Here is a 12073-nt window from a genome sequence, read left to right as displayed (position 1 = left end):
CTTAAAGGTAAAAAAAGGACCCTGATCTGCATCTTTTGCCAATTCCATGGAGCAAATACTTTTGCTGCAGATGATTTCAAGCTACCAAAGTGATGTCAATGAATTCAGAGTTTAGAAGAGATATACACAGTTTTTGTGAGCCAGCATAAGCTTACTGCACTAATCCACTGATTTCCCTCTTTTATCTGTGTGCTCTTATTATCATGTTTTACTTCTACATACATTAGGAACTTGAGGGGCGCCTGGGTGGCGCAGTTGGTTAAGCGTCTAACTTCAGCCAGGTCACGATCTTGCGGTCCGTGAGTTCGAGCCCCGCATCGGGCTCTGGGCTGATGGCTCAGAGCCTGGAGCCTGTTTCCGATTCTGTGTCTCCCTCTCTCTCTGCCCCTCCCCCGTTCATGCTCTGTCTCTCTCTGTCCCAAAAATAAATAAAAAACGTTGAAAAAAAAAAAAAGAAACTTGACAATAATTTTTATCATATCAAGCATCAATTATCTTTTAATGAAAAATTTAAATGACAAAATATTTAATATTTATCCATATCTTTATTGTTTCTGGCTCTCTTCATACTTTTGTGTAGATTACAGACTCTAGGTGTTTTGTGGGCACATCTTTCTGGTATGCTTTCATTGTCCGTGGACATACAATTTTTTCTTATAATAACTTTATATGATATTTGACCATGGTACTTTCTGTTGTTCAATTTTAGGTGAGATTTGCTTCCCTGAACTTTTAAAATAAGACTATTTTTGGCAAAGCGTTTCTTACTTCACAGAGCTCCCTCTTCTGTCATTTTGTGCATTATTTAAAAACATAGTAGCTTGCTTTCTAGGGGCTTTTCGGTTTTATTCTTGTCTACTTTGATCTAGATTTTCTTGTTCCTTCATCCCTTTTGTCCCTTTTCTGTACAATTTTGATTCTACTTCTAGTTCCAGATTGCTCCAGATCTTTTGGGTCCTTCTTGGTAAAGGTATTTTCACATCTAGTCCTAGGTCATCTCCCTGCAGACTGTCCCCAGGAAGCCACCTGCATGCTCATCCTTTATGTTGGGCTTCCAGGAAGATTCCTAGAGTTTTACCTGCTACAAAGTCCTCAGGTTTTCTTGCCCAAAGCCTCAGGGACTATTGGCTCTGAGAGGCTTGAATTTCTACCGCCACTTTTCCCTACTGGAGAGCCAACCTTGCAGTCTTCAATGGCACAACCTTGAGGCAAGAGCCCAAAGACCATGGTCCAACAGAGACCTTTCGCTGGCACTGGGGAAGAGCTGTCAAGTATCCTGCCCCTATTTTCTTCGAATTTTAAGAATTTGAAACGAAGACAGATAATTAATGTTTTACATTTCAACATATTTGGACTACCAATGGACCACTTTCAGATTTAAAAAAACTTTTTTTTATTCTTTATTTATTTTTGACACAGAGAGACAGTGAGATGGAGTGCAAGTGGGGGAGGAACAGAGAGAGAGGGAGATACAGAATCCAAAGCGGGATCCAGGCTCTGAGCTCTCAGTACAGAGCCAGATGCGGGGCTTAAACTTATGAATCATGAGATTATGACCTGAGCCAAAGTCGGACGTTTAACCGACTGAGCCACCCAGGTGCCCCGGGCCTCTTTCAGATTTAATAAAGTCCTGGTACTTTCACCCCAGTAACACACACACACACACACACACACACACACACACACACACACAAGACACACACACACTACTTGGTGTACAATTTTTGTGTCCAGTGATTTTTCTGTGACCTCATGCCACTTTCCTCTGGGGGTGAAAATAGAGGCTAGTTAACCTGTTTTCAGGCAGATGCTACCCCGTGGGGCTAATAAGTCTTACTAAATTGCACATATTGGCAAGTTGTACATATTTATGTAAAAGGCCTATCTGTGAGAACATTTAGAACTAAAAGGGTAAAACCATTCAATTGTAGAAACCAACAGGTGACACCAATTGTCTATAGACCTGTATGGGCCAGAGGTTTATTTTGGAACAGCTGAGAAACCAGGTGGACTTTACTCTTCTTTTTCTATGGAGAGCAGGGACATCAAACAGTGGCATTCGCTGTGGAATAGTAGAGGGATCAGTGATCTGTTTGTTTTGCCCCAGGAGTACTAGACTATGCTCAGCTTTAACAGCCACTTTTCATGGGCCCACCTGAAGATCTCAGGACTTGGCTTCTCTTGGTGAAAGAGCAATGGGAAATGAAATCTCTAAATAACCTTGTTAGAAAATATGAGGGACACTCCAGAACAGTGAGTTACAGGATGATGAGGATAGCTCAGGATGTTGAGTCCAAAGTAGGTTCTAGCTTTGCCTGCCCTGCTGGGCACTCTACCAAGTTATGTCCTCTGGCTGGGCCTCAGTTTTTCTCTCTGTAAAATGAGGCCATTGTACTAAATGGTCTCACAGGGTATGTTCTGCTGAAGGGCCCATCAGCAATAGACAAAGCTCTTGAGAAATTATGTAGGGTCACTTCACTGAGTCACTGAACATGCTGTTAGCACTTAGTCCATACTAGGTGTTTTGTAAAAATGATAGTCATTGCCATGTACTGGCAGGGCCAACACTTTAATAGCACTCTGAGTAATATTCAAAATGAGCCTAGAAGATAGGTATTCATATTCTTATTACTAATGAGAAAACAGAGTATAGGAATAGACAAGTAACTTGTCCAACATCATGTAGCTTCTCTAAGTGGCCTATGATTTAAACCCAGGAATCTCTGACTCCAGTTTCATACTCATTTTATTCCACAGACTGCACATGATAATACTCAGTACCTGCCCTCAAGAATGGACAGGTAAATAAAAGGAGTGCACAGATAACTGCTATACAGACAAAATAATGCTGCCAGGCTCTGTGTGGTGTATTGTCTATGATACGTTGTCTAGCACCTAGTGGTCAGCACACTTGTAGGATTCCCTGATGCAATGTGACCTGAGGGGCTGGGCTCACAGTGCTGCATACACAGAACTTAAAGGGGAAAGACACTGGTCATGACACAAATAAAAATAAGAAGGAGAATAATGGGCTGGCTATTGTTCTAGGTGATTTACTTTAATTGTTAATTTAGTTCTCATAACAAGCCCAGGAAGTAGGCATTATTATTCCCATTTTCTAGATGAGAAACTGAGGTACCGAGAGTTAAGTAACTTGACTAATTTACTGAATAACTGAAAGTCTTACTCTATAGAAGTGAATGTAAAGAAGTAAATGACAAAACCACACTAGCTTTAGTGGTGCTGTCCATCAGGAAGAACCAGGGCCGTGTCCTTCTCTTGTCCTAATATTTGCATTTGTGAACATTTCTCATGTTTATTTCTATCAAGATCTAATGCTACTTTTATTAACACTACATTCCTGCTTTGCACTGGGCAGATGATTTCCAAATACAAATCTGGGAATAAACTCTACTTCTGGGAACAAATTCCTATACCTAGGATCCTTCCCTTATTTTAAAATCCAGATTTCTTGACATTCTGGTGTCCTGGCCCACTTTATACCATGCTCTCTGAATTCCACAACCTTTCTTTCCCCTCTCTGTAATCCCAGTTTGTGGTCAGGGAGAAGTCAATTGTCAGAAGGGACTCTGGAGTAGGGACTGAAGTAGCTTCCGTAACGTGTTGCCTGTTTCACAATTTTGCCTGAAAGCAGTTCTGCCATGGAGCTCTAAACTATGCCCCTGGCCCTGACCTCTAACCTTGTTCCCATCTTTGCCAAGCCTGTCCAGGTGTTCTGCAAATGTCATGCCAGAGAAGACCAGCTTCTACTGCATGACTACCTTTGATCAGTGACTTTTGTTCCTTTACACATAGCAGTTTCCAGAGTCTACTCAGCTCCAGGGTCAGTGGCCTCTGCACCTGTTGGCCTAGAGGTCGGGTACAGCTGGGTTAGGTTGAACATTATACTGACAAGGAAAGGGTTTTCTTAGGAGGTTCTTTTGCTTGCAGAATGGATATCTCTAGATTTTGAAATGAGGACAAACAGGCTGTTGTCTTTCCCAGTATATTGTAGAAGAATGACTGAGTTGAGAAAATAAGACCAGAGCTTTGTAACATTGAATGATGCTGACCGTCTCTCCTCAGTTATTCCTCATTCTGTACATCATCCTGCTCTCTGTTCTTCACAGCATACCAGGTGACTGTGGAGACAGATAAAAAGGTTTCCCTTTTACTCTTACTTTTTCCTACCTTTCTCTCTTCCCTTCCCTTCCTTTTCCCCCCCTCTTTTATTCAGTTAAAAAACATGTATTTGCTCTCTACCCTTCTTGTTCTTGAGGTGGATAGGGGAAGTGGAGCCTAAGAGACTTGGGCAAAGAGGCAGCTGGAGGTCAGGAGATTGATTATGTACAGAGGAAGTGAGCAAAGACCTAAAAATATTGAGAATATGGGGATTCAGGTTTCTCACTGTCAGAGAACGAAGCTGCACATATGGGGAGAAAGAAAACTAGGAGATTTGCTGTGATGTTCAACTGGAATTTGAAGAATTAGTATGAACTAATGTAGATGTATGTTATGAATGTGTGTGTCTATGTGTATGTGTGTATATTCTAGCTCTGTTGAAAGATTCTAGTATCAATTTCTTTCCAAAGCAGTTATCACACCTAGCATCCAGATTTTGGTTCCTAAATACCATACTCTACTAAAAGGATAAAGTTTCTTAGAGAAATTAAATTCCAGAAACAGAGATTCCAGAGGTGATGAAGGGAAAGTACAAAATAGGCCTGAATGTCTCATTATGCCAGAAAGTGAAATGCTTAAAAAATAATTGGGCTTAAAGCAGTGCTATCAACAATAGCCAAATTATGTAAAGAGCCCAAATGTCCATCAACTGATGAAAAAATAAAGATGTGGTGTGTACACACACACCACACACACACACACACACACACACACACACACACAATGGAATATCACTCAGCAATCAAAAAGAATGAAATCTTGTCATTTGCAACAACGTGGATGGAACTAGAGTGTATTATGTTAAGTGAAATAAGTCAGTCAAAGAAAGAAAAATATCATATGATTTCACTCATATGTGGAATTTAAGAAACAAAACAGATGAACATAGGGGACGGGAAGGAAAAATAAGATAAAAACAGAGAGGGAGGCAAACCATAAGAAACTTAAATACAGAGAACAAACTGTGGGTTGCTGGTGAGTGGGGAGATGGGCTAAAAGGGTGATGGGCATTAGGGAGGGCACGTGTTGGGATGAGCACTTGGTGTAATATGCAACTGATGAATCACTGGGTTCTACTCCTGAAACCAATACCGATATGTATGTTAACTAACTTGAAGTTAAATAAATAAATAAATTAATTAATTAATTAATGCAGCCTGTGAAATATGCATAGAAGCAAACTTGAAGGGCCACCCAGTGGCCAAATTTACAATAATCTGAACACTAGAATAAGTCAGGAGGATGATTTTGGGAAGATGGCAGAGTAGGAAGCACCAGGAATTTGTCTCCCCACCCAGATAACTATTGTACTGGTAATATGTATTTGATGCAGTTGCTTTGGAATTATGGAGGATACTGAAGGCTTCCAACATCTAAGGGAAGTCTTGGAAGGAAGGTAAATTGCCATTAATTTCAGTTTTTAGCTTGGCAGTGACTACCCATTCCCCTCTTCCCACCCTACATCAGGCAGCGTTGCACATATTTCAGGAGCACATATTTCAGCACACAGCTGTGGGATCCAGGGTGGGCAATAAGGATTCTGTCATGCAAATATTAGGTATCTGTGTTACGGTCACTGATTGCTGCTTCTAAACATGAAGGTGCAGACACAAAGGAGGGAGGCCTTCATTATTGCACCTCCCCTCATTATTGCAAGACTTCCCTCCTCAAGTTAACTTCCAAAGAATTTAATGAGCTAACACCTTTTTCCCCTTTCATATTTCTCTCTTTCTCCATTTTCAGAGTCATACACTTAAGACTAGGACATTCAAAAGTGATGATATATTCTAGAGAAATTAGAAAGTTACTGCACAAACTGAGGGAAAGCAGGAGGAAAGAAGACCTGAAAAGACCTTAAGTTTTCACTTCAATCTCATCCTTGGTACAGAGATAGCCTACAGAAATAAAAAGCAAAACAGAAAAAAAACTGCAAACACTGGGAAGAAGGAGAATTTGATTTCCAGAGTTACTACATTATAGATTCAAATGTCCAGTTTTCAATAAAAAATCACAAGGCATACCATGAAACAGTAAAGTATGGCCTATTCAAAGGAAAAAAATAAACCACAGAAACTGTCTTTGTAAAGGACATGATAATGGATCTACTAGACAAAGACTTTAAAACAACTGTCCTAAAAATGTTCAAAGAACTAAAAGATGTGGAGCAAGTCAAGAAAACTATATAAACAAAATGGAAATATCAATAAAAAGACAGAAAACTTAAAAAGAAACAAAAAGAAATTCTGAAGCTAAAAAGTACAATTGAAATAAAAATTCACTAGAAGGGATTCAAAGGCATATTTGAACAGGCAGAAGAAAGAATCCGTGAACTGAAAGACAGGACAATGGAAGTTATCGATTTTGAGGAACAGGTAAAGAAAAAAAGATGGAAGAAAGTGAACAGAGCCTCAGGGACCTGCTGTGAGACATCAAAATGCAGAACAATATACGCATTGTGGGAGTCACAGAAGAAAGGGAGAAATGAGTAGAGAAAATATTTGAAGAAATAATGGCCAAATTTGATGAAAGACACAAATATCCAAGAAGTTCAAGTAGGGACCCATACCAAGACATAGTATAACCAAACTGTTAAAAGCCTAAGATAAAAAGAGAATCTTGAACACAGCAAGAGGTAAATGCTTTGTCACATACAAGGGATCTTTGGTAAGATTACTAGCAGATTCATCTTCAAAAAGTTTGGAGGCTAGAAGGCAGTGGGTGGATATATTTAAAGTGCTAAAAGAAAAATATTTTAAATCAAGAATCCTATATCCAAAGCAAAACTGTTCTTTAAAAATGAAGGAGAAATTAAGACTTTCCCAGATAAACAAAACCTGGTGAAATTTGTTACTAGTAAACCTACAAAAATGCTAAAAGGAGTCCCACAGGTTGAGATCAAAGGGCACTAGATGATAATATGAAATCCTTTTTATTTTTTTAAAATTTACATCCAAATTAGCATACAGTGAAACAATGATTTCAGGAGTAGATTCTTTAATGCCCTTACCCATTTAACCCATTCCCCCTCCTACAACCCCTCCAGTAACCCTCAGTTTGTTCTCCATATTTATGAGTCTCTTCTGTTTTGCCCCCCTCCCTGTTTTTATATTATTTTTGTTTCCCTTCCCTTATGTTCATCTGTTTTGTGTTTTAAAGTCCTCATATGAGTGAAGTCATATGATTTTTGTCTTTCTCTGACTAATTTCACTTAGCACAATAGCCTCCATTTCCATCCATGTAGTTGCAAATGGCAAGATTTCACCCTTTTTGATTGCCGAGTAATACTCTATTGTATATATATATATACCACATCTTCTTTTTCCATTCATCCATCTATGGACATTTGGGCTCTTTCCATACTTTGGCTATTGTTGATAGTGCTGCTATAAACATGGCGGTGCATGTGTCCCTTCGAAACAGCACACCTGTATCCTGTGGATAAAGGCCTAGTAGTGCAATTGCTGGGTCATAGGGTAGTTCTATTTTTAGTTTTTTGAGGAACCTCCATACTGTTTTCCAGAGTGGTTGCACCAGCTTGCATTCCCAGATAATATGAAATCTTATGGAGAAATAAATATTACAGTAAAGGAAAATAAGTGGGCAATTATAAAAGCTAGTATTTTATAACTTCCTACTTTGTTTTATACATATATAAATATACACACACATATACATATCAGAAGATAAATGTGGAAATAGAGGACTTGACCACATCATTAAACCATTATATGTATATGTATATAATATATATATGTATATAATATATATATGAATATATGAATATAATATATAATAAAAGTAATGCATTAAAAAACCAATTATTTGTTTTTAGACACACAAGGTATAAAGATGTAATTTTATGACATCAACAACTGAAAGGGTTGGGTAATAAAGCTGTAAGAAAGCAGAGTTTTGTATGTTATTGAAGATTATATAAATTCAAATGAGTATTAAAACTTTAGGATGTTAAATGTAATCTCCATGATAACCACAAGGATAACAGCTATAGAATATACCCAGAAAGAAATGAGAAGGGAATTGAAATGTTTCACTACCAAAAAAATCAACTACACACAAAAGAAGATAGTAATGCAGGAAATGAGGGACAAAAAAAGCTATAAGGTATATAGAAAACAAATAATATGATGACAGAAGCAAGTCCCTCCTTATCACAGTAATTACTTTCAATGTAAATGGATTAAACTTTCCAGTCAAAAAACAAAAATTAGCAGAGTGGAAAAAAACACACTATCCCACTATACACTGGATAAGAGACTTACTTTGATCCAAAGACACAATCAGATTGAAACTGAAAGGATGGAAAAAGATATTCCAAAAGAGAGCAGGGATGGCTATAATAATATCAGATAAAATAGATTTTAAGTCAAAAAAGTTAACAAGAGGCAAAAAGGACATTGTATATTAATAATAAGTTCAATACAGCCAGAATATATAACAATAATAAACATTTACACACCTAACAACAGACCATCAAAATACATGAAGTAAAAATTGACAGACTTGAAGAGAGAAATAGATAGTTCTATAATGGTAGTTGGAGAATTCAATACCACACTCTCACTAATGGACAGAACAACCAGACAGAAGGTAAGTGTGGAAAACAGAGGACTTAAATCATTAAACCAAACAGACATTTACAGAACACTCTACCCAATAACACAGAGTACAATTTCTCAAGTGTGCATAGGACATTGTCCAGGACAGACCATGTTAAGCCACACAGTAGGCCTCAACAGATTTTAAAGACAGATATGATACAAAATATCTTCTCTGGCCACAATAAGATGAAGAAATTAGAAACCAATAACAAAAGGAGAGGAGCCTGGGTGGTTCAGTCAGTTGAGCCTCTGACTCTCGGTTTCAGCTCAGGTCATGATCTCACAGTTTGTGGGATCAAGCCCCATGTCAGGTTCCACGCTGGAGCCTGCTTGGGATTCTCTCTCTCTCCCTGTCTCTCTGCCTCTCCCCCACTCATACTCACCCTCTCTTGCTCTCTCTCACTCCCTCTCTCTCAAAATAAAACTTAAAAAAAAAAAAAAAGAAACCAGTAACAAAAGGAAAACTGGAAAATTCACAAATTTGTGGAAGTTAAACAATACATTGTTAACCAACCAATTGATCAAAGAAAAATATCACAGGTGAAATTGGAAAATACTTAGATATGAATGAAATGAAAATATAACACAACTTATGGGACACAGCAAAAGCAGTCCTAAGGGGAAATTTATACTATAAACACATTAAAAAAGATGAAAGATCTCAAATCAACAGCCTAATTTCACAACCTAAGGAACTAGAAAAAGAATAACAAAGTAAACTCACCTGGTAAAAGAAAGGAAATAATAAAAACTAAGGTAGAAGTGAAAGAAATAGGCAATAGGATAGAAAAACTAGAGAAAATTGATCTTGGGAAAGATCAACAAAATTGACAAAAATTTATCTTGACTGACTAGGCAAAACAGAAGACTCAAATAACTAAAATTGAAATGAGAGCAAAGACATTACTGATTTTAGAGAAATAAGGATTATGAGATTACTGTGAACAATAGCGTTATCAACAAATTGGATAACCTTGATGAGATGGATAAGTTTCTATAAATACAAAACCTATCTAGACTATATCATGAAGAAATAGAACATCTGAATAGACTTTTATTTGGTAAGGAAATAGAGTCAGTATTCAAAAATCTCTCAATATAAAAAATCCCTGGACATGATGGTTTGATTGGTGAATTCTACCAAACATTTAAAGAACCAACACCAATCCTTCTTAAACTTTTCCAAAAAATTTAAAAAGAAGGAACAATTTCTAACTTACTCTGAGACTTATTATATGATACTATATTTATTTTATGATACTAAATCCGGACAAGGACGCTGCAGGAAAAGAAAACTACAGACAAATATCCCTATCAACATTGATTCAGAAACCCTCAACAAAACACTAGCAAACTGAATTCAGCAGCATTTTAAAAGGATTATACACCATGACCAAGAGAGATTTATTTCTAGGATGCAAAGATGGTTCTATATATGAAAAACAATTAATGTAATACATCACATTAACAGAATGAAAAATCCCACATGATCATCTAAATTGATGCAGAAAGGCATTTGACAAAATACAACAATTTTTCATGAAAAAAAAAAGCACTCAACAAACTAGGAATGGAAGGAAATTACTTCAGTGTATTAAAAGGCATATATGAAAAACCCCAAGGCAGAAATCATATTCAATGGTGAAAGACTGAAAGCTTTTCCTCTAAGATCAGGAACAAGGCAAGGAAGCTCACTTTCACCTCTTTTGTTCAACACAAAAGTTCCATTCAGAGCAAGTAGGCAAGAAATAACAATAAAGGCATCCAAATAGGAAAACATAAAATTATCTCTGTTGGCAGATGGTATGATCTTATATGTAGAACACCCTAATGATTCTACCAAAAATTTTTTGTTAGAACTAATTAACAAATTCGCCAAAGTAGCAGGACACAAAATCAACAGAAATCAGTTGTTCATCTACATACTAACAACGAATAGTCCAAAAAGGAATTTAAGAAAAACAATTCCATTCATGATGGTATCACAGGATGCTTAGAAATGATCTTAACCAAAGAGGTGAAAGACTTGTACAATGAGAACTACAAAATACTGCTGAAAAAAGTTAAAGAAGACACAAATAAATGTGAAGATATCCCATGTTTATGGAATAGAAGACTTCATATCATTATAATGTAAATACTACCCCAAACAATCTATAGATTAATTGCTATCAAAATGCCAACAGCTTTTTTTTTCATAAATAGAAAAAAAATCCCAAAATTCATAAGGAACCTCAAGTGATTCTGAATAGCTAAAATCTCTTGGCAGAACAAAGCTGGAGGACTTATACTTCCTGACTTTAAGACTTACCATATGTTACAGCTATCAAGAGTATGGCACTAGCATGAAGACAGACACATAGACCAATGGAATAGAATAGAGAGCCCAGAAATAAACACTTGCATACATGGTTAAATTATTTTCCACAAGGGGCTAAGGGCATTCAGTGGGTTAAAGAGTCTCTTCAACAAACTGTGCAGGGAAAACTGGATATAAACACGTAAAAGAATGAAGTTGGATTCTCACTCAATACCATATACAAAAATTAAGAATTATTCAAAGATCTAAACTTAAGACCTAAAAGTTAAAAACAAACAAACAAATTAAAAAAAACTCTTAGAAGAAAATATAGGGCAGAAGCTTTATGGCATTAGATTTGGCAATAATTTCTTGGATATGACATGAAGACACAGGCAACAAAAGCAAAAATATACAAGTTGAACTTTATGAGAAATAAAACTGTTGTGCATCAAAAAACACTATGAGCAGAGTGAAAGGCAACCCACAGAATGCAAGACCATATTTGCATATCAGATAACGGATAAGGAGTTAATATTAAAAATATAGAGAGAACTCCTGAAGCCCAACAACAGAAAAACAAACAACCAATTCAAAAATGGACAAATGACTTGAATAGACTTTTCTGAAAAGAAATTATAAAATGGCCAATAGGCATGTGAAAAGATACACACCACAAATCATTAGGGAAATGCAAATCAAATTTATAATGAGATACTATGTCATACCCACTGGAATGGCTACTATTTTTTAAAAAATACCCAGAAAGTAGTCAATGTTGGAGAGGATGTGAAGAAATTAGAGCCCTTTGCACTGTTAGTGGGAATGTGCAGTCATTGTAGAAAACAGCATGGAGATTCCTCAAAAAAATTAAACATAGAATTACCATATCATCCATGGTGATGGGAAAATGGACAGCAACATGCAAAAGAAATGAAACTGGACCACTTTCGTACACCATACACAAAACTAA

The sequence above is a fragment of the Felis catus genome, chromosome C2 (genome assembly GCF_018350175.1).
Source record: "Felis catus isolate Fca126 chromosome C2, F.catus_Fca126_mat1.0, whole genome shotgun sequence".
NCBI lineage: Eukaryota > Metazoa > Chordata > Mammalia > Carnivora > Felidae > Felis > Felis catus.
This window is presented reverse-complemented; position numbering follows the sequence as displayed.